At 37.2% G+C, this 7,025-nt stretch overlaps 1 long non-coding RNA gene across 1 annotated transcript; it reads right to left on the bottom strand.

Annotated features, from left to right (window-relative positions):
• Window positions 1–689: 689 nt before the first annotated feature.
• On the bottom strand, window positions 690–5,513 carry LOC135579621 (uncharacterized). Its single transcript, XR_010473130.1, has 3 exons — window positions 5,138–5,513; window positions 2,387–2,558; window positions 690–853 (listed from the first exon to the last, which is right to left on the bottom strand). It is a non-coding gene; the product is annotated as an uncharacterized LOC135579621 (long non-coding RNA).
• Window positions 5,514–7,025: the final 1,512 nt, after the last annotated feature.

Below are 7,025 nucleotides of genomic sequence, written 5' to 3'. Positions count from 1 at the left end.
TAGTACAGTACCATAAAGAGGCTGTATGAAAATAATGTGCATAAGCTTCAAAATAAAGCAAAACAATATAAAACACCATAAACATAGAGATTAGAGAAAAGGAAATTATACAAAAGGAAAATAAAATTTTAGTCACAGTCCATTAAAGTGAATAAATAAGGCAATGTCCCAGTGGTATGTCTGTATACTTAAAATGACATGAATTCAAGATGACAAATGGCCCAAATGTTTGTGTCCTATAGCTGGAGGATAAAAAGGACAGGAAAACAAAACAAAACAAAGCATGTACAGAAAGCAGAATAATAATTTCAAATGTTTGAAATATCAGCCTTTTAACTCCCCACTTCATAAGCCCAAGAAGTGTTTTCATTAGGATACTTCACAGTCAGTGTCACTAGATAGTTATGAATATTTTGTAACTAAAATTAATGTATGTAACTGAGCCCTACACACATTTCTCTAAGCAAAACTGTGAGTGCAGTGAGCACTTCCCAGCTTCTAGATCCTGATTGCACAATGGCCACCATCCCATTCTTCTCTTCCAAACAAACCCACATGTGGTAAGAGCTGTCACGCATTCTATTCAGTCACTCAGTCTGGACAACCAGAGACCACATCAAGCACATTGGAGAACGTTCACGGTCTGCAGTGTAGACCAGACCCTCTAATATCAATATACAGTGTGTGAACTTGGGTATTCAGGTAGTCAGTTTATCATGTTAACATAAAGGAGGTTGTAAGTGCTGGGAATGGGGTGATTATCTTGCTTACCTAAGTTTTAAGATGGTTTATCAGCTATTGCCCTTCCTTGGCTCTGCTCTTCAGAGGTCTCGGAGAAACAGACACTCTGAACCTATAGCCCATGACAAAAAAAATCTGAAGTATAATTTGAAAGCAAATGTTCAACAAGACCTGATTCTACAGTGGCACTGACAGCATGGCAGTTCTGCCCAAACTGTAATGATGCAATTAAATAACAAGTAAAAGACTAGCAAAGTATTTGTCTCATCAGAACTATTTAAAATGCCATATACAAGAAATGAAAATAAGAGTCAGCTATTAACTGCTTATGACAAAAAGGTATCTGCTCCTTTGAAAATAAAACCTGGGAAAGTACCAAGAGATTTGTCCAAATCAATCAGCAATTGTGTTACAGTGGGAAGCTCATAATAATGTGTAGGTGACTAGAAAGCAGTTGGACAAGCAGATAAAGTGAATCTTTTTTTTTATGCTGATGAATAAGAGTCTGGAGTCTTTATGCAGTGGTATTTCTCCCAGTATCAGAATGGTTCTTTGTACTTCAGGAGTGCACAAAGTAAATTTCAGAAGCAAAATTAACCCTATAACACCATTAAATCATTGTTTCCCTAGGATTTCAGTCATCACTGAGCATGTTTTTATGCTTTATGCAAAAGCACATGATACTTTCTAACATAACCAGATTTGGAGGAGGCTGGATGGCTCAGCAGCCACAAAACATCTCAGTGAACTTAAAAGAAGTCTCTACCATCAAAACAATAGGTTGAATATCTTGCTGCTGACTAGAAGAGATAAGAGGATATTCTATCCGCAGTCACACAGAATTTATTATGGACCTATCTGTGGTGACCCTTTGAACAACCACATAATACACTCATCACGTGTCAGTCTTTTCTATGAAACGCAATGAACATTGGAGTTGGTTTAAAAAACTGTCAAGAAACACTGACTATCATACATAAATAAAGCATCAACACAGTACACTGGCTTAGGAAAAAAATTGGTAATAACAATTAAAGCATGAATAAACAATACGGTACAAAGCACTTAAATCATCTGAGAATGACATGAAGCTGTTCCAAAGTAAGAAATAGAAGAAAAAACAATTTACTTAACTGTTAAAGTTCAGGAAAACTGTGGCCTCTCCAAGCAAAAATTTATTTAAACAGTGAATAATTTATTTTTCCACAGTGTGTTTAGAGATCATAGCAAATTTGCTTTACTGGCACAAGAAACAAAAACCTTAGAGATATGATAGAGACAAAGATTTCTCAGAAGACAAGGAATGCTTATACCTGAAATATTATTGGGGAAAAGCAGAACTTTGTCAGAAATCAACCAGCAGACTGACACGCTGCAACTACATCCAGGACAGACAGGAAAAAGTGTTACAGAGGAAATGCTCGCAGGTCATTATTGTGAAGCTAGCATGCAACTCACCCAGGAGAAAAACTTTAAAAGAGCATTTGAAGTTGACAATGAAAAGAGAATATTAAGACATGAGTAAGTAAGCCCAGCTGATGGTTTAAGCTGCCTTAACAAGCCATTTGAGAATATTCTAGGAGAAGGTGTTCAGATATAGTGAAAAAAACAGACTCTGGAACCCTGGAGCCTCAGAGCAACTCACCACCGAGTCTGTGTCGTCTCCAGCTGATATCAGGAGAAGAGGTTTGATACACACATGGAGTCTTCCCTCAGCAATTTGTGGGCACCTGGTGACCTGCTCAGAAGCCCTAATGACCAGGACCTTCCTCTTGCCCTTCTGCTATGATGCTGGCACTGGAATTACACTAAAAAACCTAGAGAAACAGTAAGTCTTAATGAAGTATTAATATACAATGCCAATCCCCCCACCCTTCATAAAGAAATTTGAACTGCATGCTGCATGGTATCGCCATCTTTCTTGTTCTCTAGCTTTCAATAAAGACATAATATGAAAATTTCTAATTTGAAAAATAAAAGCTTGTAAGTACTATCAAAACCAAGAAACGTTTTCTAGGTTGTCTTTAGCATAGTTACACCTTTTCAGTTTGGTAATAGTTTTCTTTTGTCAATACAGCTGCTGGTATTAACTCATATTCCTTACTTCAGGAAGCTGAGGTGTCCCCTTTATGTGTGTTACTTGAATTCAACAAAGCTACAAAGAAAACTGTTGTAACTTACAAACTACTCTTGATTCATTGTAGATTGACTGATTCATAAGTTGGTTTGTTTCAGAATAGTAAGTAATAGTGTTGGTTTGGCTTTGACACTCTGAAGTACATCAACAAAATGGTCTTAGGTTGAACATGTTTTATTGTGTTTTTTTTGAGGGGGGATAGGAAACATTTGCATTTTCTCTCATCATTTATCAGAGGCTTTCCTGTTTTACCTTTCAAAATGACAAAGGGTAAAACCTCCAAAATCTGATTCCTTGAACACTGTTAAATAACACAGCCTAACCCAATATCTAATGGTCTTGCATAATTTTTTGGAATTTAAAACCAGCTATGTTTAGACTATTTGCAGTATTTCCTGGTACCTGCTGACAGACCTATCAGTTGCAGACAAATGCACCATTTTGTCTCCAAATACATAACGATGCGTGAAATCCAGGGGGCAAACTGTGTGTTTTTAGGTCACTGATTTGTCACAAGGCCATAAAACTGCTGGACAATGTAACTGGCTCCCTTGCTTTACGGAAAAAAAAAAAAAAATCACTTTAATGTGAAAGTAAGATATAAATAAACTTGATTTCAGTAAAGGTTTCATGGGATGTCTTGTTTTCTATAAGGGTTTCAAGGAACCATGGCAATTCCCATAGCTACAGCTGATAGAAAAGTTTAGAACTGAAGAACAGTTACAGAATCACGTGCAGAGCCCAACCCTGCAACAGATGAGGACTTGACAAAGAAATCTAAATTCACAGATACATTTGTCTTTAGTTTATGTATACAACCAGCTGCACTAACCATTTTAATGCCAAGATTTTATGTTTGATAAGAAGTCGTGCAACACACTTGACAGTCAAATATAAGAGCCAGTTTCTGACATTCCTTGTCACAAGCATTCCAGCCTTCACTGTTGCATGAATGTAACCAAGGAAGTGTGGTAGAACTGATGTGTGAGGAACAGCAAGCTCAGCAAACACATGTACTCCTGCAGCAGGGCCTCACTAAAGCAGTGGGCAATACTAAAATATGCTACCCATACGAATTATACCAGTACCACTGCACCAATAAAACCTTGCACAGGTGCCCTCGGGGACATAAGTCTATGCTGGGACTTGCTAGGCGGTACTTGCTACTGAACTGCTTCAGGATTTCAGCAAGTCCTTTAACTTCTCTAAGTGCTATTGTTTAGGACCTTCCCAATAAGATAACAAACCGAGTCTTAAGACAGATGTGATTTGCCCTGGAAAACATAATTTTAAAATACAGAATGTATCAGCTACCCACAGGAGCAGAAACACTTTTATGCCAGTGTAACCATGTCAAGAGAGTAAATCTTTTCCTTGAATAAAAATATCACAGGAAAATGTCTCCCTTTACAGACAATATCACACACTAGAGTTTCCAGGATACGGCTAATAATCACTGCTAACTATTTGTGTTGGATATGTTTTCCAAGACTAGGACCTAACTACAGTTCCTCTCAAGAGCTGGTGGCCACTTTACAACCAACACTCCTGGACCTGAATGCTGATCGGCCCATTTCTTCCCCTCAACTTTGGTGTTCAGTTAAGACAAACTTAGAGCTTGTTCTCTGTGGCAGACAGCATAAAAGAAATGCAGAATAACCACTGTCAAGCCCTACTATTTAACAGGAAACAACCATGCCAGGCTTCCTAGAATGATGTATGACTTATAAACCCACACTTACATTTGGACATAATGCCCATTCATGGACACATATTAATTATCTGTGCTGTTTGCTTCCTTGCACATAAGAGTGCATTGGGAAGAAGTAACAGATAAATGGATAAATGCTTGGGCACACATCAATGCAAAAACAGTGGTTTTCCCTATTTGATTCACCAGATCAGATCATCAGATTAACAACCTTCATTTTCCATCAAACCAAGCATAATGAGGACACTTTTCTTAACAAAAGGCAAATACTAAATTCCTTAGACACCCTAATCTGTTACCAGTGAGTAAGCACTAACTCGTCTTAGGTCTGTGCAAAAATTAGTTGCTCTGTAAGAGCCTAGAAAGAGGGTGAATGAGATTGCTTTTTAATAACAGCAAAACCTAAGGTCCCTACTTTCTGAAAGAGAAAAAAATTCAACACCTTTACGGACGGGTAAAGAAAACTTCTCCCAAAACACCAGCGCCATCTGAGAAACAAACATAAGAACAAAATACTATCTACTGGGGCTTTCTAATGAGATATAAACCTGGCAGTGAGACGCTGCACCAGTTCCAAAGGACAGCAGACATCCATGTTTCTAAGCACGTCCTCTTCTGCCTGAAGCAAACAACACAGTAGAGCAACGGGGTGATGCTACATCATCTGTGAAGTTGCTCAAACAAGAGGAGCAGATTGGAAGTAACAGCCAAAATCCTGCTCAACACACACACACACACACAAAAAAACCTCACTGAGCAGACAGTCAGAATGTTCCAGGCAATAAATTTATAAAGACTTTCAAGAAATCAGCCTAGAAAGGGCAAAAGATTCCCAAAGAGGCATCCCAAAGTCAGATGCCAGTAAAGCGGATGATTCTCATCGTGACACAGTGAGAATCAAAGTGTTGGGGGGATTTTAGGGTTTTTTCAGCCTGACAAAATTACTGTTATTTCTCTGACTCCAAAAATGCAGCACAATATGAATCTAAACATTCAACATTTGTGGGACAAAAGTTAAATGCAAATTTTGAACATTATCCATAATCTTTTTAACATGGTCAAACTAAAATAAAACCCAACCATAACCATGGCAGAAAGTTATTTAAGCCAGTATATTCAAGCTTTTATATCCATATCTTACAAAATAAAAGTTATTATCATGTTACAAAATATGCCATGGTACTTCTTATGAGTTTTAAACATTAGTTTTATAGTGATATTTAGAGTTTTGGCAACTTTAAGATTTTATGTGAAAGAAACAGTTGTTGGTGACAGATTAGCTCATGACCCTTAGATAAAATGCAGCCTGTAGCATTACATTTTTTACAAGGAAAAACTCATGTGGGCTATTTATTTAGAACTCTGTTTATGGTTTAGTGAATGTTTTTATGCTTGCATTAGTGTTTGTGCTGGCAAAAAAAGTTAAATCAGCACTCACCCTTATTTGTAATAGAATATATTTATTTAGGTATCATTCAAATGAAACTGTAGGTCCCTGTAAAGAGTAAATGCAAGAAAACTTAACAAACAGCAAAACAAACAAACAAAAAATCAGTTGAACAACATAATTTTAAAGCCAACATAATAAATTATCTGAGGTCCTTTTCTTTCAGCCTTCCACAAACTATGTTTTTGCTTCACAAGCAATATTTAGAAAGGTTAATGCTTACTCCCAGACTGTAATGTTCAGTCGGATAATCCAGAAGTCCCCTGAGCTGGGGACCCCCATAGCATAAGGGAACATCCAAGGCATAAGGAGAGTGGCAGCTTCCAAACACATCTAAGGATTTACTCCAAAATTGTCACCTGCTTTCTCTCATAGAATCTTTCTTTTTCATTATCAAGAGCCTCGTAATTCACAATAACCCTTTCTGTCTCTGACTTCATGTTTTTGAAAGAGCACATGACAATATTTCATAAGAAACTCACAGAAAAAACTCAAAGCACACAACAGCGATGCACACTTAGTGTTCCAGCACATTTGCTAGGACCTTCACAGAGATGTTTTGCCTACAATCTTTGAAGAAAATAAACAGGATCTCTGGTTGTAAAATATATAAAATAAATTAGAAGTGTTTTTTTCCTTATCAGATAAGCCAAATACAACACTATGCAAATTTTGTTTTTAACACTTCAGTTTAAAAGAGACAGTTCATGAGATACAAAAGGTTCTATACTAATGGACTATCCTAATCTGCTGTTACACTTTCATAAAAACCAATTTATCAGCATCCTCAAATTTGCTGAGCTTCCAGAAGTAATTAAATGAAATCTCTGACCTTTACCAGCATTTTGCTGCTTTCCAGGCCAAGCTACCTAGATATTATGGAGTTAAACTAAATTTCTGGAAGTTTTCTATGGATAAGCTGTAAGCTCTTACAACAATGCTGCTCACATTCAAAGTCACGAAAAATTTAAACCCCAGGTAGTGCTCCC

The sequence above is a fragment of the Columba livia genome, chromosome 5, assembly GCF_036013475.1.
Source record: "Columba livia isolate bColLiv1 breed racing homer chromosome 5, bColLiv1.pat.W.v2, whole genome shotgun sequence".
Taxonomy (NCBI): domain Eukaryota; kingdom Metazoa; phylum Chordata; class Aves; order Columbiformes; family Columbidae; genus Columba; species Columba livia.
The sequence above is the reverse complement of the archived record's forward strand: the minus strand, read 5'-3'. Positions and strand labels throughout refer to the sequence as shown.